Source organism: Vipera ursinii, assembly GCF_947247035.1.
Source record: "Vipera ursinii genome assembly, chromosome: 3".
In the NCBI taxonomy this organism is placed as follows: Eukaryota; Metazoa; Chordata; class Lepidosauria; order Squamata; family Viperidae; genus Vipera; species Vipera ursinii.
In genome coordinates, this window is record NC_139516.1 from 145,219,033 (window position 1) to 145,232,243 (window position 13,211).

Genomic DNA, 13,211 nt, shown 5'->3' on the forward strand with positions numbered 1-13,211 from the left:
AAAAAGTGACATATGACCAGTATTTTGCCTTATGATTGTCATGGCATCCCCACAGCCATGTGATTGTGATTCAGGCACTTAGCAACCAGTATGCATTAACAATTATTGCAGCATCTTGGAATCATGTGATCACTATTTGCAACCTTCAGACAAGCAAAGTCAGTGGAGGAAGCCAGATTTGCTTAATCACCTCATGATCTGGCTACATGATGACTGTGTAATGACTGTATTGCTGCATTGCTGTGCAACAGAAGTTCCAATCCCAATTGTGGTTGTAAATCAAGGATTAGCTGTATTTAGGATGACTTGTGGGCCTTCTATAAAGCAAGTGTTTGCTTTTTTAGGGAAAGGACTGATAAGAGCCACCTCAGGAGGCAGGTTTTGAGATCTCTCTAAGGAAGTATCTCCTCCCAATTGCCTTCAAAATAAATGAAGTAGCTGCTAAGGAAAGTAAACATTCCAACTGGCTAAACCCATGAACTTTTAATACATATAAATAAGAGAGATTGGGAGGAACATGTGTAATAAAAAAAATTAACATCACCTCCAGCTATAAAATCAGTGCTTCCAGACATGTGGCTGATTCACAATGCTGTTCAGTACACGTCTGACGGAAACAATTCCAGCTGAGTTTGATTTAAGACAAAAAGGAGGAAATTCTTATGGTTTTTGTTTTTTCTAATAAGTCTGTATTGTAGATTTGAAATAGTGTTTTTGTTCAACAGCATTTTTTCCCCTTCCAAATATAATGATTAAGAAAAAAATGCCTGAAGAACGTATGCTCTGTGAATTTTGCACGCCATTGTCACTTGTGGGTTATGCTCATTTTCTCAATATCACTTTAACTGTTGGGTTAAATTGAGCACAAGGAACCAAGGTGTATGTATCAGCCAAATCTTTCTCTGTATGCTGTTGTTCTGAATTGAAAAACTTTCAATGTATTTCTAATTATATGATAGTTTTATGGCAGGTACGCGGTGGCTCAGTGGGTAAGGACACTGAGCTTGTCAATCAGAAGGTTGGCAGTTTGGCGGGTCGAATCCCGAGTGCCTCGTAACAGAGTGAGCACCTGTTACATGTCCCAGCTTCTGCCAACCTAGCAGTTCGAAAGCACATAAAAATGCAAGTAGAAAAATAGGGACCACTACGGTGGGAAGGTAACAGCGTTCCGTGCGCCTTTGGTGTCTAGTCATGCCGGCCACATGAACACGGAGACATCCTCGAATAAGCGCTGGCTCTTTGGCTTTGAAACGGAGATGAGCACCAGCCCCTAGAGTTGGAAATGACTAGCACGCATGTGCAGGGGAACCTTTACCTTTACCTTTTATGGCAGTTAGGAACCCTGATGAAATTCAATTCTAAGATAGATCTTTTCAAGGGGAGCAAGTTGCACCACTGGCAGCAATGCCAAAATCCTAGCCTTAGCCTGCTCTAGGAGAAGAATCATCCAACAGGATGAATGCTTTAAAATTGTTCCTTCCTGTTAGAGCTGGAATTTGTAGGCTATCTAACTGGAGACCTGCAAGCCATGTTCTCTGTGGACAATACAAATATAGAACCAAATTCTGTGCTCTCTTTTTCAGACAGGCTGGTCTTCACTCTGCAGGTTCTTCATAAAGCCCCTTGAGCAATAACATATATTGATGGCCAGGAGCAGCTTTCTAAGTAGCCACACAAATCATGTAAAGGATGCGACTGCTTTAATGTTTTAGAGAAAGATGCTATGCTTGTACATTGTGAAGTACCTTCTTCAAATGTTTTTCACAGCTCTAGGGCATAGTATATGTCTCAAAGTAGGTGCAAGAAATATTAAATGATAGCTAGCTAGCTAGCTAGATGATAGATAGATAGATAGATAGATAGATAGATAGATAGATAGATAGATAGATAGATAGATAGATAGAAAGAATAATCCTCCTTGCAAGAAATAAACCCACGACTTATAACACTCTGGTCCATACACAAAATATACCGTATGTTTACCTTGAGATACTTTTTACATATGCTCACATTTTGCTTTTACATATTATGTCTCTGATCTTAGTATCCCTCAAGTTCATTCTCTATGAGATTTTCCATAAATATGATTATATGTTGCAAATGGAAGACCAATGTACAACAGATAAATTACTACATTAGATTCCTTCCTTCCTTCCGTCCTTCTATCCATCCATCCATCCCTTTGTCAGAGAACAGAATAGATGAGAATAGATTTATTCTTTAAGACAACAATGTTCTAAGAAGGATTTAACTTAGCAAACATTAAAATAAGAGATGCAGAGCACAGCCCCTATTAGAACAAGCTACCTGTTCAGATGTCTAAAAAGAAAGAAAAAAATCACCAAAGAAAATTTTACAAAACCACATCAACATGAAGTTACTATATAAATATTATTCCCCAATTACCATTAGAGTTTGGAGCTAAAATGTAATCTTGAATCTTTAGTGAGAATGATAGTTTGGGCCTAGGTTTTCCCTTGGTCTTCCTTTTTGTTGACATTGAGACTTGCAGTTTTGAGACTCACAAGTTTGATGTCAGCCTTACTGGGTAGACCAGACAGGAAACATGACCAGATTAACCAATTCTACCTTATTGTAAAGTTACATTAATAGAATCTTACAACTCTGAAAGTACAACTCTTCTGCTGTCACCTTTATATCCTGAGAGCTTAGGGAGCCTGTTGCTATAGCTACAGACTCTACTGTTTCTTATCTGACCGTTCCCTAGGCAGGAACTCATCACCTTGTCTCCCAAAGTCTTTTCTACATATAGGTTTCTGAAAACAATAGGATCTTCTAAAAGTTTTATTTTCCCAATTAGGCCCTTGGTCCATAGTTTAATGTGGTCTATGCTAGCTGTCTTTCTATGCAGCAGCCTTTCCCAACCCTATCTTGAGATGTAAAGATTGGACCTGGATCTCCTCTATGCTCTTCCATTGAAGTACAGTTATTCCCTTTGTGACTGGGGCTTAACATTATTGCCGGAGGAATGTAGAGATCACCTTGAAGACAAGATTAGCAGAGGAAAATAAAGAACCAGTCAGTCCTGGGGAAAGAGAAGGCATGAGAAAGAAACTAAAAATAATCATGATTGTGTTTGGTATAAAAGGGAATGGAGGCAAACTCTTATGATTTTTTTTTAATTGTACCCTATAATAGTAAAGTAGAATTTCTTACCTGGCCTACCTCGATGAGCTGACAAAGACAAGAGATTATGTTGAGCTGTTGCTCCATTAACCAGCTTACACATGCTCCCTATGTTTATGAGAGCTGTCCAAACCTTTAATGGGATGATTTGATTCAATGGTGATTTGATGTTGCTGCACTTTTCATTGCATTGTGATCTTGTCTAAACACTTAATCTTACCTCACCGAAATGAACAAGAGCCACCACACACATTCCTAGTATTCATATTCATATTTATATTAAATCTGACAGTGCAAGACAAGCCTTCATTGTGGCTTGGTTTAGGGACTTTGTGTTCCCAAAGTTGTGTTTCTTAATTAAATTCTTGTGATTGTAGGCTGCCAGAGCTACTGGTAAGATTAGGCCATCAGAAGGTCTAATATTACAGCTCTAATTTCTTTAGGTGCCTGATAGTATCTATGAAATGCATGGTGACTGCATGGTTCTAAATCGGTTTATTTTAAGTATGGTTTGACAAATAATTCACAATGACTAGGCCCATCCCACCTTCTAAATCAAAACCAACTAACCAGTCAGTATACTTTGGAACTCACCGACTAAATTCCAAATTTATCACTTGAGATACCAGATACTTGGAGGCCATACTGAAGTTACATTTGTGGAAATCAAATCTGACTTACAGCTCTTTGATTTCCTATAGCAACATAACACTTACATGGAGAGAGTACTATGAATAAGTTTGGTTCGTAAACTGAAGCTGCCATTACAATTAAAGGGCACACATTTCCTGTTTTAACTAGATCCTGATAACACTTGTATTTATGCGTAAGCATGTCCCACATCGGATTAAAGGTTTAGTGTTTATGAATATATTAAAGTTCCTTTCTGATTTGATGGCATGTCCTTGTGAAATAATGATACACCCAACCCGATTACTCAACGTTTGCTTTTAATCACTTTATAATCTTGATTTTATGTCAGACTTCAATTGGATTGCTCTGTGGAAAAACATGAAAGTATAACGCTGGCCAAAACTTGTCACATATTTGTTATGCCTGCCTAATTTTATAATCTTTTAATTATTGTGATCATTTGCACTGAATGTAGAAACTTAAATTGTAGAAATATATCAAAAAAATTGTTATCCAAATTTAATTTGTATCAGCTGAGTTACTCTATTTTAGCACTACATTTCCTACTGATTGATTTTCCCACTACATGATTGAATGTATACATAGAAGATCTATTAAAATTAAAATATGGGAGCAGAAGAAATAATATTAATGATAAAGTCACATTCATAACGGTTTTCTGCAGCATCCAAAGAAATGATAAAGAAATAATGAATATATAATTAAACTTAAAAGCTTATAATATTACAATGTGAGAACAAAAAGGGTTCTTAGGTTTAAAATAGCCTGTCTCCCTTACTGCAAGTTCTTTGAATGATGCTTTCTCATACTGTTGCTGTAAGAAATGCAAAATATATTTCTCTGGTATCTCCAGCCACTGTGTTGCCATCCTGTTTTGGCTTTATATATGCATTGCTTTAAATAAACACACTCAAGCTAATTTTGAAAAATAACCATCATTAAGTACTGTAGTGCTGGACCATTTACTATATAGATGGATAGTGAAAGAAACAAAAGGTATTTACCATAATCACCAGTAGTGTCCATAATAAAGCATGAGGAGCTCAAAGCAATTACATGTGCATTGTGATGTCATCATACAAAGGATGTAATTTGTGTCACAATGTCTAGCCCTAATACATAAGTCATGAAATTTGCATAATGACACATGTGTCATTTGCTCCTTTGTTCCTTCTGCAGAAGTCTGTGTTAATAATAAAAAAGGATCAAGGTCACTTATGGTTCTGCCAAAAAATGAGATTGTTCAGTGTCTGAACTTTTGTTAACTTGGGTATTGCATTAGCATCTTATGCAGTTTAACTCAGAAATAATATGTTTTTCTTTTTTAAAAATTTTTGATTTTCCATTGAAAGTTTCCTGTTGTTGTTGTTGTTGTTAGCTGCGAAGTCGTGTCCGACCCATCGCGAGCCTATGGACAACATTCCTCCAGGCCTTCCTGTCCTCTACCATCTTCTGGAGTCCATTTAAGCTCACGCCTACTGCTTCAGTGACTCCATCCAGCCACCTCATTCTCTGTCATCCCTTTCTTCTATTGCCCTCGATCTTTCCCAGCGTTAGGCTCTTCTCCAGTGAGTCCTTCCTTCTCATCAGGTGGCCAAAGTATTTGAGTTTCAACTTCAGGATCTGGCCTTCTAAAGAGCAGTCAGGGTTGATCTCCTCTAGGACTGACCAGTTTGATCGCCTTGCAGTCCAAGGGACTCGCAGGAGTCTTCTCCAGCACCACAGTTCAAAGGCCTCAATTTTTTGGCGCTCAGCCTTTTTTATGGTCCAACTTTCACAGCCATACATTGCAACTGGGAAGACCATAGCCTTGACTATACGCACTTTTGTTGACAGGGTGATGTCTCTGCTTTTCAAATGTTGTCTTTCTGTTGAGAGACAACATTTGAGATGGTTTAGGATCAGAAAATACAAAGTTAAAAGGGGGATAAATTACAATATGAACAAAAATCATTTAAAACCATTAAAAGCCAAGCAAAAAAGATTCGCCGTTTCAAAGTTCCTAAAAAGGGGAAGAGCAGGGGCCAAACGGAATTTCTGAGGGAGCGTGTTTTTGGTACAGCAGTGACACAGAAAGAGTCCGCTTTCACATGCTAAATAGGTAGGTTTTGAGAGCAAAGGCACTTTTGAAAGGAGTGTTTAGAACAGGGGTCCCCAACCCCCGGTCCGTGGACCAGGACCAGACCGTGGCATTCCAGCAACTGGGCCACACAAACAAGCAAAGCCCCATCCATGAGGTGCAGGCAGCACACAAAACCACACCCCCTCGGAGCCGTGGAAAAACCTCTCTCCACATAACCAGTCCCTGGTGCCCAAAAGGTTGGGGACCTCTGGTTTAGAAGAGGGTTTAAGCAAGTTCACAAGAAAGATGAGATCCCAGTTTGTCAGGGGCCAAACTATTTAGAGATTTAACAGGTTAATACAACACCTTGAATTGTGCCCAAAGAGCAACTGGCAACCAATGGAGATCCTCCAATACAGGCTTAACATCTTAGTATCTTTTACCCGTAATCAAATCTGCTGCCATACTTTATACTATTTGCAGGTTTAACTGTAGCTTCCAGCTGGTGCAGAATGCAGCCGCGTGAGTGGTGGTGGCTTCCCGATACTCCCATGTAACACCTCTACTCCGTGAGCTGCATTGGCTTTCGGTTGTCCTCTGGGTAAGATTCAAGGTGCTGGTTACGACCTATAAAGCCCTAAATGGTATGGGTCCGGGTTACTTACGGGAGCACCTGCTGCCGGCATCAACTTCCCTTCGTCCAGTGCGCTCCCACAGAGAGGGCCTCCTTAGGGTGCCGTCAGTCAAAAAGTGTCGACTGGCGGCCCCCAGGGGGAGGGCGTTCTCTGTGGGCGCGCCAGACCTTTGGAACTGTTTACCGGTAGAGCTCCGGACGGCTCCTGACCTTTGCTCCTTCCGACGTGACCTAAAAACATATTTATTTGAACAAGCCGGCCTGGTCTGATGGGTTTAGGGGTATTTTAACGTTTTGTATTAATTTATTGAATTGGGATGTTGTATTTAATATTTCTTTTAATTTTTATATATTATATTTTATTGTATTGCCCTGTATACCGCCCTGAGTCCTTCGGGAGAAGGGCGGTATAAAAATTAAAATAAATAAATAAATAAATAAATAAATAAATAAATAAATAAATAAATAAATAAATAAATAAATAAATAAATATACATTGAAGTATACAAGAGCATCTCTGCTGGATCATTTTGAAGTCCTATCTGGTCCATTGCGGGGCCAGATTTTTGATCATGAATTCTTCTTAGCTGCCCTTTCTGCAAGACAAGTATTCAGAATTTAATGTAGTTATCATTAGTTATCATCCATGAATTATCCTGGTTGTTTTTCAATTAGGCTGATGTCTATCATTGTTTCTTGTGGAAACAAAGTGCATAATTAATTATGCATTATGAGATGAAGCTGTATCTTTTTGTTCACCTGAATCTCCCAGCATTCAGCATCACTGAATTATCCTAGGTTAACAGGAGAGAGAGGGAGAGAGAGACAGAGACAGAGAGAGACACAGAGAGAGAGAGAGAATGACTTATTTTTCCACATCATGAATGTTTCTTTATATCTCTATTATGTCCTCACTTAATATTTTCCCAAACTAAATAACTCATTTGTTGTAACTTTACCGGTAGAAAAGTCACTCCAACTCTCTGGTAATTAAGTTGTTATTATGATATCATTATATTCAGCAACTAGATAACCTATGATCTGTTGGGTCACCATTTCAAAAATGTTTTCTTACTTAAACACAGAAATAAAATAATGATGGGTGGGCAAAAACCCCCCCATCATGATTTTGATAAACTGCCTAGAGTCACTTGGACAGTGAGATTGGTGGTATCTGAGTTCAATAAATAAATTAGTAAGCAAGCAAGCAGTGGGAGTAGAATGACTCCCTATTTCTTGTGGATTCTCCATTGTTTTTCCTTGTGGAAAACTCGGAGGGGCATTGGCAATGATAATCACATGACCCCAGCTGACCATAGCAGTCCAGTGCCACTGAAGCAGTCATAACTTTTAATCCCATGGGAGTCATGGGTCCTAAATTTTGGACAGTTTCTTTAATTTAGTCTTTTTTGAAATATGTTGATTCAAAAATTGCCCTCTGAGGCAGTGTTTTACCCAACCGAAGGTTGCATATGGACAAACAGGAGAGTTTTAGTAGTATATGGATGCATTAAGAGTGTGAGTATATGTAGGTTAACTTTATAGCCCACAGTTATCAAATCTGCATCCATATATCGATGCCTGTGGCAGAAATATTTCCCTGTTTCTATGTATTGGATTGTACGGAACAAGCTTTTTTACTTAGGTGTGTAGGTGGAACTTTTCTGCACATAATGATCAAGGGATATAGTTAAATGGAAAAGGTTTTCATGCAGATAACATCCATTCATGGAAGACCCTCTTCTCCATCTCACCCTGATGCATAGTGGAAACTGCAACCTCGAGGAAAACAGCTTAATTTGAAGTTTGCTTGATACACATTTTGAACCTCATAAGGAGAGTGGTTTGCTGGAAATGAGGCATAAAATAGTAAAACGGCAAAGGTGAAGTATAATTTGCCACCAATTCACCCGAAATCATCACTTTTCCATTTTGCCATCATTGGGGATTAAGCTCACTTGTCTAGTCACTAGCTCAGAAATAACAGCCTGGCAATCTCCAGAAGATTTGAACAACTAACATTGGCCCCAGCCTGCATGTTAAGGGCAAAGAGTTGTGAGGTTGTAGTAGACCATCCAGAGGATAGAAAATCGTCTCTACCGAGTACTGTATAAATAAATGAAAAATAAATGGATTTTAAGTGACGTCAAGAACTACATTTGTAGTGATGTAGCATATACACACCTTATAAGTATTCGTGTAGGAGGAACCTCTCCCAAATACCTATTTGGCTTCCTTCATTTTTTACAGGAGTAGAATGCCATCCAGCAAGGATTCGGGATTGTTTGTTTTTCAGCTATTTTTCCAAGTTGTAAAACCCATTGCACTATACTGCACTGTAGGATTCAGACAGAATTGTCATGGTCAAATCATTTTCAGAGTCAATCTAGAGAATTTGGTTAGAAGATTTTATTTTATCCCAACTACTTGCTAGATGTCAAGTCCTCAAATCAGAGCAGCAGATCAACTTTATATTCAGTGTTTGCTGTTCTAACTTTTAACAGCCTTTTTATCTAGGCTTTACAAAGTCCCTGCTCTATATAATAAAGAATTGCAGATGTCTGATCATCTCTAAATTATCTTCAACACTTCACTCTGAGCAAGATGAAATCTTTGGAGCAAGGAAGAGGGAAATGAAAATTACTGTAGGTTTTCAGTAATGAATCTTTCTTGGAGAATCGTTATGTTAGCCTTCTCATAAAAAGGCCCAATTTATATTAATAACTGTACTATATGTACAATACCAGGTTCCAGGACTAGAACAGTGACAAGTTAACCAGCCACTTTTTTTAATAACATTTGTGCCCTTTATGAAGTTAACAAATCTATTTTTCAAATTTCAGTCATTTAAAATATGAAGGAAAAACCATTTGTTCATATGATAAAAGGTAGCTGCTAAGGCTAGATTCAGATCACATTTTTTGTTAATTTGATTATTGTGAGAAGATTGATAATATTAATTAACTCTAGCTTGATGTAGAGCTCTTCACAGAACCAATGTGTAAATGCTTCCAAGTTATAACTTGCAGAAGATCAGAACAGCATCTGTGGAAAGATGGGATCATTTATTTCTCTGCTCCTTCCTCCCTTTCTATGAAGTTACAATTTTGATCAATATTATACCTCATTTAAGTTCATCACGGGGAAAAAACCCCACCCAAATACCATTTTATGCTTTGAAGAGTATCATATATAAACAAGACCTTGCCAGTTTATTCCATAATACATTTGTCAGTTTGCAAGGTACAAGAAACTTTGGTTTTTCTTTCTGTAAAGCGGTAATAGTCAACATGGAATGATCTTGATACAGATCAGTGATATCTCTCATCCAGTATTGTCAAACCTGTTCTGGTTATGTCTCTTTAGGGATTCAGGCGGGAATTTTTCTACTTCTATCTAGAGAGCCCAGAGACTGAACTGGCAACTTTCTGCTTGTACTTCAAACACACAAAAACATATACTTTTATTATATATGACTGATATGAATGTTTTGGAGGCAGAGCTTCAGCCCATTTTCTTTCACTTTCTATAGTTAGGGGCAGGGCTTTTTTTCTCATAGAACGCTCAGAATGGAGTTCCAGCACCTTTTTTGGATGGAACCTTGTAGAGTAGGCAAGGTGGGTTGTATGACATGTTTGAGTTCTGGCACCTTTTTCTTTTACAAAAAAAGCACTGGTCAGGGGGCATAGTTGGAGAAGGATCTCAGGGCCAAAGTCCAGCAGGGACCCCAAATTACATGGGATTATCATTCTACAAAAGAGAAACTTTGAGACAGCTCTTCCTAGACACTGGAGCCAGATCACGAACAGAATTGATAGGAAAATCTAAAATCATCTGACCTGTTCTATAAAAGAGTGACGATCTCCAGTCGCAATCCCTCTTCTATTTCTTTGAAGTAAAGTGATGAAAAAAAGACATATGCTATTTCTTACTTCTCATACAAGCTTTAATAAAACTGTAGTCATGTAGGGGAACTGCTGGGTTTGTGTGAAAGAGAGAGGGAGAGGGAGCGAGATGGACAGAACAGAATCAGAATTGTTTCCCTTTTATATCACAACTATGCCAAGTCAGGAAAAAAGAGTCTGCTATTTATTTCAGAATCTCAGCTGAAGCGTAAACATGATGACTAAAATTTTATTTGTGAAGACTGAACCATTTTACAATCGGGACACCCATTTCACCTTTGCATTAATGTGATGTCGGATGCCTAGAAAAGCAATTGCAGCAACCAAGGTCAAGACAATTAGGTTAACCCCCTTAAAGACAAGAGAATGTTAAGAGGTTTTTGGGCCAGTGCAAGGAACAGATTATATTGGAATCATTTTTTTAAAATCGAGGAGAAAAAAAATGCCATCTCTGCCATGAGGGTATATATATGCATAGATTACTTTTTTTGTAAACTCATGCACAAGGCAGAGCAGTATTTGCATGTGAAAAATCATCAAAATGGAAGGAAAATCTGCCTACCTCAGTCATTTTTAAATAACTCAGGCCATTAATTGTTAACCTTTGTTTCTCCTACTTCCACAGCCATAAATTAGTTTTATAGATTAGGCAAATGTGAACTTTTAAAATTGCTTTTGTAGCATTTAGAGAGAGAGAGAGAAAAGGCAAAGCAAGTAGCAGTGGGTTTGCATGTTCTATTTTTTTCTTGCACCTTGCTGCTAAATTGTTACTATACAAATTAGTCTAGTTAGTAATTGTAAAACCAGCCAAAGGTTCACAGCACAAGAGATTAAAATGAGTTCAGAGCAATTGGTGTCCAGAATGCAAGGCAGTAATCCATTTGATCGGGAAGAAAGAACAAGTTTTAAAAATATTCTGTGGTTGTATAACCACATTCCTTTAAAATGCAGTTTTAATGCAGCATGCACGCTTTACAGTTGTACAATTAAAAAATATAATTTCTTCCAGGTGGCCCTTGTAGTCTAGTTTTCACCTGGAACCCCTGAGTCATGCCATGTAAAAGACTCTGAAGTCAACCTATGTTGACTTTTCTCTCTCACACACATACATGAGTGGAACAATTGTTAAAAAAACAAAAACAAATCACACTGGGAAATATATTGCAGATTCAGTTGGTTTAACAAGATGGGATTCTAGCTCTGGGATTGCCGTTACTGGTGTGTCACAAGTACATTAATAGTGTTTTAGTAGGTTCTTGGATGTAGAATTAGAATAGACTAATCCAGCTTGACCCACTAAAAACAATAATATACTGCAATGTGCTATATCAGTTTTTCTCAACCATGTCAACTTTTATGATGTGTGGACTTCAAATCCCATGCTGGCTGCAGAATTCTGGGGGTTGAAGTCCACACATCTTAAAGTTGACAAGGTTGAGAAATATTGGCAGCACTGCTTCATATACATACTGTATACTCTGAAGTTTTGTTTGCTAATTCCATTTTTGTAATATTAATTAATGTTAGAATGTGTTAGTATTTATAAAATCTGGCACTTCCTACAGGTACAAGCAGTGTTTGCACTGTTTTGATTACCACAAAATACAAAAGTAACAGTTAACTAATTCTGTCCATGGATTTCAAAGGCTGGATTTCTATATCACGTTCTAAGGATTTCACATCCTAGTTGCAGTTGCTGTCATTTTGTAGATCAATTTTGTAGATCAAACTCAATCTAATGTGAAACTGTCACCTTATTTTGTTTTCTATAGAATATCTACCGTATTTTCTGGTGTATAAGACAACTTTTTAACCCATGAAAATCTTCTCAAAAGTCAGGGGTCGTCTTATATGCCGGATGCTGAAACTTTAGGGACAGGGCTGGCTGGAAAACCTGGAGTGGATCTCCCATTTGGTCTGCGCAGGGAAAGCGGGACCAATTGGAGAAGAAGCTGCAGTCTGTGATTTTTTACAGGCTGGGGTCTGGGCGTCTTTCCTTCTAAAGTTGAAGAGCAGCTACAGTCTATCCCAACTTGAAAGGCAGGTGGGGAATACAGCAGCCAGAGCAGCTGCTTAGCTCTAAGGACACATTTGACTCAGGAACTGGGCAGGCTGGCTGGAAAACCTGGAGCGGATCTTCCATTTGGTCTGCGCAGGGAAAGCTTTAGAGTGAATTAGGAAAAGTTTAATCCACTTGCACTGTTTTATGTTTACATGTTTGATGACAAACAGCCTTATGTTTATAAGTGACAGTTTTCCTACTAAGTACCTGCATATCATAAGCATTTGAATTAAAATTACCATATTAAATTCAAATCTGATGTTTTTTAATTTTTATTTGGTGTGCGTTGGAAGAGGGGTAGTCTTATACGGCGAGTATAGCCCAAACCCTATAATTTAGCAGGAAATGTAGGGGGTCGTCTTATACGCCCAGTTGTCTTATACGCCGGAAAATACAGTAGGTTCTGTTAACATTAATAGCTCTATACATTACTTGGTCAGGATAAAGAATTCTATTGTCATAACATAGTCACTAAATACAAGTAAGGAAAACTGCAAGCTCTAAAAACACTATCATTATGAGAATGGCAAACAATAGTATTTGCCTGTTAGTATCAAAAGATTTGCAGTCACTTTTGTTATTTCTAAACCTCTTCATATCTGGAAAGTTTCTATATTCTTAGCCACCAAAAATGAAACAGCACAATGTCACAGTAGCAACAAGCTACAAATAATCCTTCTCTCCTTCTTCACATCATTTGAACTCCTTTGGATTTAGCGTAAATATTGTCATTTGTAGTCTAAGGGA